Source organism: Theropithecus gelada, chromosome 11, assembly GCF_003255815.1.
Source record: "Theropithecus gelada isolate Dixy chromosome 11, Tgel_1.0, whole genome shotgun sequence".
NCBI lineage: Eukaryota > Metazoa > Chordata > Mammalia > Primates > Cercopithecidae > Theropithecus > Theropithecus gelada.
Window position 1 is genome coordinate 101494569 of NC_037679.1, and position 13693 is coordinate 101508261.

At 54.7% G+C, this 13693-nt stretch overlaps 1 protein-coding gene across 3 annotated transcripts in view; it reads right to left on the reverse strand.

The window, feature by feature from the left end:
• Positions 1-13693, reverse strand: part of TSPAN9 (tetraspanin 9) — a 216481-nt gene that overhangs the window by 84966 nt on the left and 117822 nt on the right. The gene's annotated exons all lie outside the window — the stretch shown is intronic.

Below are 13693 nucleotides of genomic sequence, written 5' to 3' on the forward strand. Positions count from 1 at the left end.
GGACAGTGCCGAGGGATCCGCCGCAGCTGCAACCGCTGGGCTTTCCCTGCGAAATCCCGGCCCCGACTCGCGACTCTGAAATCGCCTGGAGCCCCCTCCCCGGGCCCTCGGCCCCGCCCCCTGCTTTGCATTCGACCAATGGGCGCGAGGCCTTCCCGGCCCCGCTGGGGAGCCACCCCCTCCCCACTGACACACTATCTTTAATGGGATTAGCGTTCTGCTGTGTGCCTAAACAAGTGCGCCGCGAACCCTCGCTAAATGTCAAGGGCTCTGCAGCTGAGGGGTGAACCAGAACCTTCAACGGAAAGCGCTGGTGTCTTTTACCCGAGGAAGGGAGCGGCGAGAGGAGGGGGATGGCTGGAGGTACCCACGGCCCGAGCAAGCCAGAGGAAAGGTCTGGGGAGAAGGACTGGATGGGGACAGAAGCGCGGCCGCTGTCGAGCTGGCCGCCGCCCCCTATGCACGTGGGGGCCTGTCCGGCCAGGGCACGCGGTCTCCCGGATAGACCTACACACTCTCTCTCACACACACGTCCCCCATGCCTTTGCACACGTGGGTCTGGCTAGGGCGCACAGGGAGAAGGGACCGCAGGGATGCGCGAGGTATCGGAAAGCGCTGGGGGCCTCCACGGGGTGCGCGCCGCCCTCCCCGCCCCCTCGGCGCGCACGCACGGGCGCGCACACACGCGGCTCCGCCAGGCTCCTGCAGCTGCGCGAACCCCTGCCCCCGCGTTCTCGGTTGGGACGCTGCGGCGGCTGGAACCCCGGGCAGGCTGACAGGGGCAGGTGGACGAAGCCGGGTCCTACCTTGCCTTTCCTCACCCCGCCTGTGCCAAGAGTGATGTAGGGGTGCTCTTGGCCACTGTCTGGGTGCTCTCCCGTGAGGTCAGAGAAACAGCAGGAGGAATGCTTTTGCTGGGGCCTTGGGAACATCCTACCGTAAAACACTGCAACTGGGCAGCCTCCCTTGGGCTGGTGCAGAAGTCTGCATTGCCGACCGGGATACCACATTTTGCAAATGATGAGGATTAGAAGACTTGCGAGTGGGGAACCCACCTCTCTTTTCTGCTACCCTTCTAGTCGCTCAGGAAGAGAGTACTGAAAGCACTGGAGGGCAGGAGCCACATTTTACCAGGTTCTGTAACCCCACCCCCTACCACAGGGCTTGGCCTCTGGGAGACGCTCACTAGGGATGGCTGGATGGACGAATTCATGTCCTACCTGGGGCTGTGGGTGTGGAAAGTCCTTCCTGGATCCCAGCAGGTATCATGTCACACCTAGAACTGTGTGCTAAACCCCGGGTCAGGCCCTTGAAGAAACAGATATGAGAAGTGGGGCTCCCTGCCCTTCAGGCAGCCACAATCCAGTTAGGAAGACAGGAGGGTATTAATCACCACGGCAGCACAGACGGGCAGACACAGAGCTACCACAACAGGCATGGCCATCGTGAGAGGGGGACATTAATTCCAGCCAGAGGGACTTTCAGACCCTCATCACAGAGCTGTGGTGGTGACCTGTGCTGGTGGTGACCTGTGCTGGTGAGCCTGCAGTCTCACTGGCTCCCTGGCAGGCCCGCCTCCCAGAGGTGAGAGCTCTCCCATTCTGAGTGCAGCTCCCCTACTTTAAAGGAACCTGCAGGCCGGGCGCAGTGGCTCACGCCTGTAATCCCAGCACTTTGGGAGGCCGAGGCGGGCGGATCACGAGGTCAGGAGGTCGAGACCATCCTGGCTAAAACGGTGAAACCCCGTCTCTACTAAAAATGCAAAAAATTAGCCGGGCGAGGCGGCGGGCGCTTGTAGTCCCAGCTACTCGGGAGGCTCAGGCAGGAGAATGGCGTGAACCCGGGAGGCGGAGCTTGCAGTGAGCCGAGATCGCGCACTGCACTCCAGCCTGGGCGACTAAGCGAGACTCTGTCTCAAAAAAAAAAATAAAATAAAATAAAATAAATAAATAAATAAATAAAGGAACCTGCAGTGGTTTTACCATCCTGAGCCCTTTCCCAACTCAGATGGGGAGCCCAACAATAAAAGCTAGTGTGTATTACAGCCACCAGCAGCTACTCTGGCTTCGGCGCAGCAGCCCCACCGACGCTGTCTGCAGATGAAGGGGCAGATGTCTAGTCGCCTCCTGATGTAGCACCAGGACTGCCTGACTGGCATGGCTAATGCCTTTTGTCCTCTGCAGCCTCACCTGGCCGCTCCTGAGGGGCCCACGGCTGCCACTTCATTCTCACAATATTCCTTCTTTGATTCAGGGATAGATCATTTACCAGCTGGACCAAGAGTCAAGAGTCCTGTTTTTCACTTTGAGCTCTTTTTAGCTGTGTGATCAAGGGCAAGGCAGTTTGCCTTTCTGAGGTCCTGTTTCCTCTTCTTTAACATGGGGATTAAAAGAGCTGGTGGATGTGAGGAGAGTCTGAGGACATGAGACTGAACAAATTGGAGGGGCTGATCCTACCAGTCTCAGGTGGGGACCTGGTGTCACGGAGGGCCCTTAAGGGTGGCCCCCTCTGCTTCCTAACCATTTTTCATCTCTTCTCCCCAGCTTACACCTTGCCCAGGCAGAATGGTTTCCTCATTGTCCCTGGATCTTTCCACCTTCATTTCTGATTATAAATTAATTTGTGCCACTAGCCACTTCCTCAGAAGTCTGAGGGCCTTGGGGTTTGGGGGGTCCCCAGCAGGTACGGGGAAACAACAGGCAAGTAAGAGAAAGTGGGGGCTACAACGCAACAGTTCTGCCTCCTCTGGTCACACTTGTCAAAGGGCACTGAAGTCACTCACACCTGTCAGTCCCTGAGCAAAGCTACACTGAAGTCCCATCAGGGCACCCAGCTTATGAATCTTATGATTCATCAGAATCATGAGAGCAACTTTGACGTCTAAGTCTTTATATACCCCAGGAACCAAGCTTCCTACAACCTTACAAGATAGGTATACCCTATTATCCCCATTTTACAGAAAAGAAAACTGATTTCACAGCCCATGCTCCACACTCCCTTGGACTCTAAACAGTTTCTGCCCTTGAGAATCTTCCAGGCTAACAGACTCTTTATTTTTATTTTTATTTTGAGACAGAGTCTCGCACTGTCGCCCAGGCTGGAGTGCAGTGGTGTGATCTTGGCTCACTGCAAGCTCCGCCTCCCAAGTTCACGCCATCCTCCTGCCTCAGCCTCCTGAGTAGCTGGGACTACAGGCGCATGCTGCCATGCCCAGCTAATTTTTTGTCTTTTTAGTAGAGACGGGGTTTCACTGTGTTAGCCAGGATGGTCTCGATCTCCTGACCTTGTGATCCGCCCGCCTCAGCCTCCCAAAGTGCTGGGATTACAGGCGTGAGCCACCGCGCCCGGCCAGGCTAACAGACTCTTAAAGCACAACGGGGAACCTGAAATACCATGTCCTGATGTGAGGTCATTAGATAAAAGGACCCTGAGTAAGAGGCAGTGCTCCTGGACTGCTAATGAGAAAGGCGAGTCATCACCCAGATGGCCTTGAGTGACCTGACACAGGCTGGAAGAAGGAAGCTGGCGTGGGGAGATGCAGCGTAATCTAGTCCTATCTTAGGATGAAGGTGGTAGAGCAGCCTCAGGAAGGCAGCTCTAGGAACACGTCCCTCCTCCTCCCTCTCTCACCATTAGCACACCATCCATTGGTGCTGGCTTGTTCAAGACAGGAGGACGTGGAACAAGGACCCATGGAAGACACAAAGCTGAGCACAAGGCGTGGGCCTCAAGGAGCTCAGGATCTAGCTGAAGTGACCCACCTTCTACCCCCACTCACGACTGCAGCTAGAGAAGCCCAGAACAGAGTGACGCACGGAGCACAGACCGTGGCAGGATGGGCACCGAGCTGTCCCTTGGCCTTCCAGAAGGGTTTTCTGAAGGGTTTTCTGAAGTGGGTGGCCAGCCTAGAAAGGCGTGAGTGTGGTAACTTCGGGAGGCAGGGAGGGGACAGGTCTGACTGAAGCAACAGAAGGTGCTTAGAGGTCAAAGTGAGCTACCCTGTGGAGCCCTGCATGGCACATGAGAAGTCTGGGCTGCATCCTGCAGTGTCCCAAGCAGTGGGGCCCATGATTAACTGGTGCCCTAGGAAGCTGGGCCTGGCACTGGCATCGGGGTGGAGCAGAGGTGAGAGGTGAAAGATCGGTGGCCGTGGCTGCCTCGGTTCCTTAGACTGCGGGTACAGACGGAACAATCAGATAGAAATGGTGCTGCGAGACACCATCCCTCTGGCAGCTCCCGATCCTTCTCAGCTTGCCACCCAGGCGAGCTGGCAGGTGCAGGCTGCCCTTCAGGGGCTCTCTGAGCGTGTGAACAAGGCAGCCTGACTTCACTTTCCTTTTTTTTTTTTTTTTTTTAACAAAAAAAGTGAAGCAAGTACAGCATTCTCAGAGGGGAAGAAGAAAAGCGAATACATGAAATCAACATGCCACATCTCTGCTGGCTGGCAACTGGGGAGATGTGGGCTTTGGAGTAAATGCCAAGCTCTCTCTGCCTCTCTGTGAATTCCTCAGGCTGGCAGCAGGAGACAGAGCTCAGTCTTTGGTCTCTCCCTCACCCACACACAATCAGAGTCAATGGGCCAGCCCACAGCCCCTTTCTGACCCATGCTGAATGTTCCCACATTTGATACAAGGTGCAGCTTGTGAGGCACCCTGTGCCTTTAAGCCTCAAACAAGGCAGCCCCCCACAAAGCCGGGGTTCAGGTTAGACACAAAGTGGCGCCTGCCACCCAAAAGAGCACATGAGACGGGCGCCATTTTAGACAGGAGAGCTACTCACCTCCCCCCGATTTTTAAACTCCAAATATGGGATCTTCAGCTGTACAGAAAATGCTTTCATTGCTGAGCAAACCATTTAGCAACCGTGCCAAAAGAGAACGATGGAGAGGTCCCTAGCAGGGGGCCCGCACGGTGGTGGGAGGCTGTAGGGCAGGTGCTTTCCTCTGCCTCGGAAATTAGACAGCTAGGAGACTGGGTGTTGCCATACTTGGCCATGATTCAGGAAGGACGGTAACAATGATGGTGAAAGGGTTGGGGTAGAAAAGAAGGAATGGTACTGTTACTTGTTTTTAATCTGTTTGTTTGTTTGTTTGTTTGTTTTGAGACGGAGTCTCGCTTTGTGGCCCAGGCTGGAGTGCAGTGGCCAGATCTCAGCTCACTGCAAGCTCCGCCTCCCGGGTTTACGCCATTCTCCTGCCTCAGCCTCCCGAGTAGCTGGGACTACAGGCGCCCGCCACCTCGCCCGGCTAGGCTTTTTGTATTTTTTAGTAGAGACGGGGTTTCACCGTGTTAGCCAGGATGGTCTCGATCTCCTGACCTCGTGATCTGCCCGTCTCGGCCTCCCAAAGTGCTGGGATTACAGGCTTGAGCCACGCGCCCGGCCATCTGTTTGTTTTTTTAAGTTTCTGAGACCAGTAAAGGAAACAAAGGCCAGGCGTGGTGGCTCACACCTGTAATCCCAACACTTTAGGAGGCCAAAGCAGGTGAATAGCTTGAGCCCAGGAGTTTGAGACAAACCTAGAGAACACAGTGAGACCCTATCTCTACAAAAAATACAAAACTCAACTGGGTGTGGTGGCTCGCACCTGTAGTCCCAGCAACTCAGAAGGTTGAGGCGGGAAGATCACTTGAGCCCGGAAGATCAAGGCTGCAGTGAGCCATGATTGTGCCACCGCACTTTGCTTGGGTAACAGAGTGAGACCCTATCTCAAAAAAGAAAATTAAAGAACAGAAAAAAAAACAAGCAGGGTTTGGCTGTGGTGGGAAAGTTCACAGACAGCAGGACACAAAGAGTAGCCAGGGTACCTCCCTCCCTGGAGAAAGGTCTGCCGCTCCCTCCTTCTCAGCCCTTTGTTCAGACTGAAACTTCAGTTTGCCCACCTGCCTCTGCTCCGGTCGCTGAGCTTCTAAAAGAAGGCAGAGGCTGTGTCTGGGTCATTTTACCCCACCCCCAGTGCCTTTCAGTGACCACCCCACAGCGGGTACTCAGGAAGTGCCGGAGGACAGCAGGGGAAGGAAGACCAGCGTGCCTACATCTTGAGCTCTCCTCAAGGATAGCCTGACAGCCCCGAGTTCATTAACTAAAGGATGGGACCCAAGCCAGAAATCTATGGAATTGTTCCTGGAAAGCAGGCTCTCCAAGGGCGTCTGAATCTGACGAGCTGAAACACCCAGCTACAGATAAGAGTGCAAATGCCATGCAGTCAACTTGTTTCATACACAACCATATCCCCAGCACGCGGCACAGCCTGGGATGGATGGATGGATGGATGCATGGATGGATGGATGGATGGATGACAGAAGGACAGATAAACAAACATATGGAGGAAGAGGTGGGAAAGATCTGAGGTAGAAAAAAGAGAAGACTGAGACAGGAGCAAGTCAGGGAACAGGGCAGCCCCTCGACCTCTGCCCAACTGGAGTGGGCTGGGCCTCTTGGAGGGGCTCCACGGAGCACGGCCAGGAGCACTGCTGCCCCAGCTCCGAGTCTCTGGTGAACTCTTACGCATTCCCTAGTGTGACGTGTCACATCGCAAAGCCCAAGAGCAAAGCTGCGCCCCGGCTATGGTCAGCCCTTGTCAGAGGCCACTCCTGGCTACCAGAAAACATGGCCATGCACAGACCCTTGGCTATGTGTGTGCGCTCTACCCATGACAGGTGGGCACACTGCTCAGAGCATGTACTGGGGCCTTCGGACAGGTCAATCAGCTTAGCTCCGAGGAAACAGGGGCACAGCTATAGACCAGCTACAGCAATCCTGCCCCAGCCGGGAGTTCCGAAAATGTGGCTTCTGCACTATGAGGAGTTAGGCAGGCAGTGTGGATTATCACAAAGCCAACCTCACTCGCACTGTCCCCGAAATTGGCTCACACCACATGCCCTGGTGACTGTGGGTCATCTGGGCTCAGATGCCTTCAATGACCCCTGTCCATACCACTATCCAACTCAACCACAGAGAACAAAACTCTAGTAAAATAACAAAGGGGGAACACGCTGGGCTTTGGGACTAGATGAATCTGTGTCCAAATCCCATCTAGAGTGAGTCACCCCACTGCTGTTGGGCAGAGGTCGAGGGGCTGCCCTGTTCCCTGACTTGCTCCTGTCTCAGTCTTCTCTTTTTTCTACCTCAGATCTTTCCCACCTCTTCCTCCATATGTTTGTTTATCTGTCCTTCTGTCTGTCCATCCATCCATCCATCCATGCATCCATCCATCCATCCATCCCAGGCTGTGCCGCGTGCTGGGGATATGGTTGTGTATGAAACAAGTTGACTGCATGGCATTTGCACTCTTATCTGTAGCTGGGTGTTTCAGCTCGTCAGATTCAGACGCCCTTGGAGAGCCTGCTTTCCAGGAACAATTCCATAGATTTCTGGCTTGGGTCCCATCCTTTAGTTAATGAACTCGGGGCTGTCAGGCTATCCTTGAGGAGAGCTCAAGATGTAGGCACGCTGGTCTTCCTTCCCCTGCTGTCCTCCAGCACTTCCTGAGTACCTGCTGTGGGGTGGTCACTGATGGGCACTGGGGGTGGGGTAAAATGACCCAGACACAGCCTCTGCCTTCTTTTAGAAGCTCAGCGACCGGAGCAGAGGCAGGTGGGCAAACTGTAGTTTCAGTCTGAACAAAGGGCTGAGAAGGAGGGAGGAGCAGACCTTTCTCCAGGGAGGGAGGTACCCTGGCTACTCTTTGTGTCCTGCTGTCTGTGAACTTTCCCACCACAGCCAAACCCTGCTTGTTTTTTTTTTCTGTTCTTTAATTTTCTTTTTTGAGATAGGGTCTCACTCTGTCACCCAAGCAAAGTGCGGTGGCACAATCATGGCTCACTGCACCTTCCCCAGCACTACGTCAAAAAATAAGGAATAAAGATTACGAGGGAACACAGAAGGTGTTCAATGGATGGAGGCACTATGATCATTCCCAACCATACTTATTATAGTCAACATGGGCCCAGCTCCTGTCTAGCTACAGTGTAGCTGAACAAAGAAACATCATCAATACCTAATGTTGTGTGGCTGACATTCTAAGGGAAATGCTGGTTGCCCTCCTCCTCCTCCTCAGGGAGGCCCTCAGCTCTGAGCCCTCTTCTCTTCTGCCCAGCTCTCCTCCGTTCCAGGGCCATCTGCATGCTGGTGACCCCTAAATGCACACCTGGACCTGACTTGTCTCCTGAGCCCCGAGTACAGATCCCCACCTCCTGCTTGTCATCCCCCTGGCTGTCTCACAGGCAGCTCCAGGAGGGACTGACCTTGCCCCAAACGTGCTCCCTGGCACTATCCGCCCCTTCTCAACAAATGGCTTAAGTTCTCACCCGACTGCTTATGCCAGAAGCCCCAGAATCATCTTTGGCTCCCGGTTGTCACCTGCTCCCACCTCGAAGCAAACACAAGTCCAAGCTGCGGCGCCTCCCTGCACCTGGCACCCTCCCCGGCCCCGCCCTTGTCCAGCCCTGCTTCATGGCTCGCCTGGGGTCCTGCGGCAGCCCCCACAGCCCTCCATTCCCTCCTGCGACCATCCATTCACCAAGAGCAGCCAATGCGATCTTCCCACTCACGTGCCTCTCCACTGTAACCTCACCAGTGGCTTCCCATCTTACTTGGATTACAATTGTGTGTGTGCGTGTGTGTGTGTTTCCTAGTCTCCTTTTCTAGTACAGTTCAAATCCTTACAGCAACCCTCAAGGGCCGGCACGACTGATCCCTGCCTTTCTCTCCAGCCCCCGTCCAACATTCTCTGCTCACCCATTATTGCCACAGCCGTGAACTCTCGGCGCTCTGCCCTCCTCAGAGCCTCCGCCCATGCTGTTCCCTCTACCTGGATGCTCTTCCTGGGCCCACTGCCTGGCTTCACTCTACTCACCCCTGAGCTCTTGTGAATCATTGAAGAAGGTCTATTCTGGTTTTCTGACTGCCTCCCACTGTCAAAATTAAAGCCCCCTTTCTTTCAATACATCTCCTCACAGAGCCATTTGCCCTTTTTTTCTCACAGCAGTCACCGTCATTGGAAAGTCCACGTTTGTTAGGGTGACAATTTTACTGTCTGATTCTTCTACTAGACCATGAACCCCAGAGAGGCAGAGACTGCATCTGTCTTTCTCACTGCTTTACACCCAGTACCCAGTACTATTCCTGACCGACAGTAGGGGCTCAATTAACACCTGATGAACGCATGCAGAGGAGCTCAAGGGAGGGCATGCACAGGGCAGGCAGGGACAGCAGGGAGGGCTTCCGGGGCTTTCCAGGTGTCTGATCGCCTCGTGCCACCTAAGGAACAAAGCCTGAGGACACTGATGACCTGTGTGGCCTCTAGTTGCTCAACCTCTGGTTCCTCAACTACAAAACAAGCAGGCTGGACTAGTTGTTCCTCTAAGGTTCCTTGGAGCCCTGAATTTCGCACCCTATGAAATGGGACTGGACAGGCAGAGGGGAAGGGGAAGAGCACCTTGGCAGGGGGACAGCTGGGCAGAGCCAGGGCACAGCAGAGGGCCCAGGACATTTGGGAGGCACCCACACACTCCACTGGAATGAAGCTTTGCAGAAAGGGAGCCTGAAAGGAGGGTGGGCCAGAGCACAGATGACCCCGGATGCCAGTTTAAAATCTGCACAGGCGCATCCCCATCCCACTCCTCTCAGCAACTCCATCTCCTATACCTTTCTTGGCCTACACTCCCACCAAAATGAACCCACATCAAATTCCCCCTCATCCCCTGGCCTTTGCACTGGATGCTCCCTCCTCCTGAAACCCCTTTTCCCCCACACCCCGAATGGCTAACATCCGCACTCCAGTTGGCATCAGGGTGCTGTCACCTCCTCCAGGAAGCCTCCTTGCTATACCAATAACACAGAGTTAATCCTGCCATGATGCCACCTGTTCCCTGACCTTCCCCCACCCTCAAATTGTGAGTTCCTTGAATGCAAGGACTGTGTCCCTCCTCTTTGTCTTCCAAGCATTTGGCATTTGTCTAGCACGCCGGTGCTCTGGAGTCACTGCTGAATGCATGAGCAGCAACAGGAAGAACCTTTGTGTACACCTTAAGGTGAAAGCAGCTCTCTAGAAAAATCAGCCTTTGCCTGGAGCAGGGGAAGCTTTGCAAAAAGAGTAAGAACGGCCACTCCTGCAGGACAGTCATCTCCTCTTAGAGAAGGTTTACCAGGTAAGAGGGGGCGGCAGAGACTGGGCCCTAGAAGAACGGGGCTGACAGACTGCCTGGACAAAGAGCCAGCCACCTGGGGTCTCAGGCCCTGTTTTCCAGGAAAGTTCCAAAGCAGCCCCTCTTTCATCCTAAGGCCAATCAGCATCCCTGTCAGACCCTCAAAAGGGCCTGGAGTACGAGGCACTATGCTGGACAGACAGATGTATCTGACATACACATGTGCACACACTGAGCTCACTGCTCCTAGAAAACAGGAGAAAGCAAGCATTTGTTATGAGTACTTATCAAGGAAGGCAGGTGGCTGCGGGGAGGATGAGATAAGGCAGACCGCCGGGCACAGGGAGGTGTGATGAAGCCTGCGACTTATTGCCATGCACCAGTGGAAATGTACTGACCCAGCAAATCCAATATTCCTAAACCACTCCATGGAGGGTGCTGACTTGCCAGCTGGGACGGCGCTCTGTAACCTCGCATCCAGCCTGACTGTGCAGCTGGGACCCTTCTGCTGATTTCAGGAGCTGCTGCCTGCTGCCTCCCTCGGCCCGCTCTCCCTCTACGGGGCTGGTACTGGAGCCAATGCAGAGAAAGGCAGAGTGTGAGCAGGACTTGGGGATGCTCTAAAGTGAAGAAGATGGAGAAGAACCAGCGCCCCAGATTGCACACTGCAGCCCTCAGGGGAGGGAGCCTGTGCCTGTTCCACTCTCACTGATAGAGTGAGAGGTGTCTGGATGGGTGGCAGGGGCAGACTTGGGCACCCCTAATGGCTGTCATGGCTCGAAGGCCCACAATGCATGAAGTCACTTGTGGTCTCTGAAACTCCATTGGCCGCTCTGTAAAGTAAGGCAGGAACACTGGCTGTCATCTCACTCTGTCTCTCTTCCCTCCTCCCCGTCAGGCTGGCCCACAGCTATGGGGCTGTCATTCAAGGTGCCTGCCACTGAAGGGGGCCTCCTACAGGCAGCCAGCCCATGCAAAACCCGGAGACATCTTTTCTCATCTCAAGGTACTTGAGGTGAAAATGGTCACAACTCACGCCCTCAAATCAGCCATCCAGGCTCCCAAACCTCTTACAATCCCAAAAGGTGCTTTCAAAGGCTCTTAGGTTGCTCCAGCCCAGGTCTGTTCCTGTTGTAACCCAGTCACACATGACTGGGCTGCCTCCTGTCTGCCAGTCTCCTGACCGGGCTCCCTGCACCCGCTCCCTCCTTAGCCACCCTGCCACATGCTGCCACTAGTACTGGCCCAAGGCAGAGCTTGGCACATGCCATCAGCTCAAAAACTTCCCCAGGGATTTAAACACAAATACTCAAGCTTGTCACCGGGGCCCTTCTACGTGGGACTCTGTCAGCCTTCTTCCCCACGAATCCCAGACCTGTGCCCTCTGCTTCCAGCAGCACCAGCCCCTCGAGGTGCAGCCCACCCTGGTGCCTGCCTGCACTGCCCTCCACCTCCAAAGCCTCCCCCATCCTGCTTGGCCTTGAGGAGACGTTTCAAGGTTCATCTCAAATGCCACATCCTTCATGAAGATCCCCCAAAATGAAAAGAAACTCTTCTTGTTCTAGTCGTCTCTTTTGGACACTGATTTTACTCTGCATTGCATCACAGTTACTTGCATAAATGCTTTTTCTTTGTACAAGACTAAAAGCTGCAAGGGGCAGAGCTCACCTGTGCACCTCTTGCAGCAACCAGCCCAGCTCCATACATGGTGCACACTTAGGAAACTAAAGGGAAACTGAGTCCCTCCCACAATGCACAGAGGCCCCGAGCCTCGTCCCCACCTTCACCACACACACTTACCTCAGCGCACATGTCGGACACCCTCTAACACTGCCCTCAGCCTATCTGGGAGGCATTCACCTTGATAGGTCACAATCATGTGTCCTCTCTGGAGTCACCCACCACATCCAGCCACCTACAGAAACCACTGGGGGGCTCAGATGTCCTGCCCGGAGCTCTGAGAATGTGGCTGGGCTCCGTGAGGCCCAATGTGTCCGGATGGCTGCATGTCACTCATCCTCCAAGCTCCGGCCCCCAAGAGGCGCTTCCACATCCCAGCCAGGCCAGGCGCTGGGGCACACCTGCTCTTCCCCTCCCCCACACTGCTGCCAGAGGAAATGCCAGCCCGAAGCCACGGCCAGCTGGACACAGCAGGGACACGCCCTAGGCACTGATGCTGCCCCCTCCCTTCCTCTGCCACCCAGGCCTGGGCCTGACTAGCACCCTGGTGCGGCCCCCATCCCTCCATGCATGCACATTGCCCCTGCCGCTCTGTCTGCTTCCTGCGGAGACGAGCACACAGCAAGCACAGTGGTGCTGCAGGAGCCTGGCAGGGCACAGAGCAGGCCACCCCGGCGCTGTGGAATCCAGGGAGACACCGACAGCTCCCTGAGTGCAGGACACATGTGTTGAATGAATGAATGAATGAATGAATGAATGAATGAATGAATGAATGTGAGCATGCTTCTGTTTCCTCATCGGTATAACGGCGTTAAGTGTGACCATGAGGGACAGATGAGGCGGTGTCTGGGAAACCACTTTATCAAGTGGGAGGCAGTTGTCCTCGGAACCTTTCACCCCCACACACCACAGCCAGCCACCACACCTCACAGAGCTCGATAAAAGCGAGACACCTGTGCTGATGAAGCAATATCCTGCAGAGTTCCCCAGCGCCCATCGGTACACCACCCTCAGTTTGCCACCACAGATGTTCCCAAGGAGAATTAGCCTTTATGGAGCAAATGCTCCATCTGCATCTGGGCGAAGAGCAATAAAATGAAAGGGTGGAACAGAAGGACCCCTGAGTACTTGTGGGAACTGGGGGCTCAGCCTGGGAGTGCTCCAAGGACCTGCCCAGGGAGAGTCTGGCCCATCAGGAAGGGCTTCTTAGAGAAGGGGTATGTGCTGGGCTTGCATGGCATCCAAACAGAGTGAGGACAGAGGAGAGGGAGGCCTGCGTGCCTGAATACCACAAGCAAAGGCCTGTTCATTGTGACTCTTGCAGCTTTTTCAAGGGACTCTCATACTAATGATCACATCTGATCCTCACCACACCCCTGCAAGATAGGCAGGGAAGTTGTCCCAGTTTGTAAATGAGGGAACAAAAGGCCAAAAAGAGGAGAGCATTCGTCTAAGCAAGTTAGGAGAGCTGGGACCGGAACCTATGTCTCCTGACTTCCAAAACAGTGATCTTTCCTTGCACTAAGCAGCCTTACCTGGGTCCAGTGCTGGGCCCTGCTTTTATGGACGAAGCTGGCCACTCCTGGACATACGGATACCCATGCCACATGCACAAAGGGAGGCAGAGGAAGAAAGGAAGCAGGCTGAGAGGACGCTCATGCATTTAGGATTACCCAGCTAGGAAAAGCAGAGACGCCCCACATCGCAACACCAAAGGACAAGCCCTGTCAATCCTGGAAAACACACCACTGCCCCACCAACCCCAACCTTCATCACCCTCGTCCAGTGTCCTCTGTGCTCTTTCTGACCACACGGCGTGAACACAGGTGATCTGCCAAGTGAAAGAAAACAGAAGCCCTCCCCTTTGA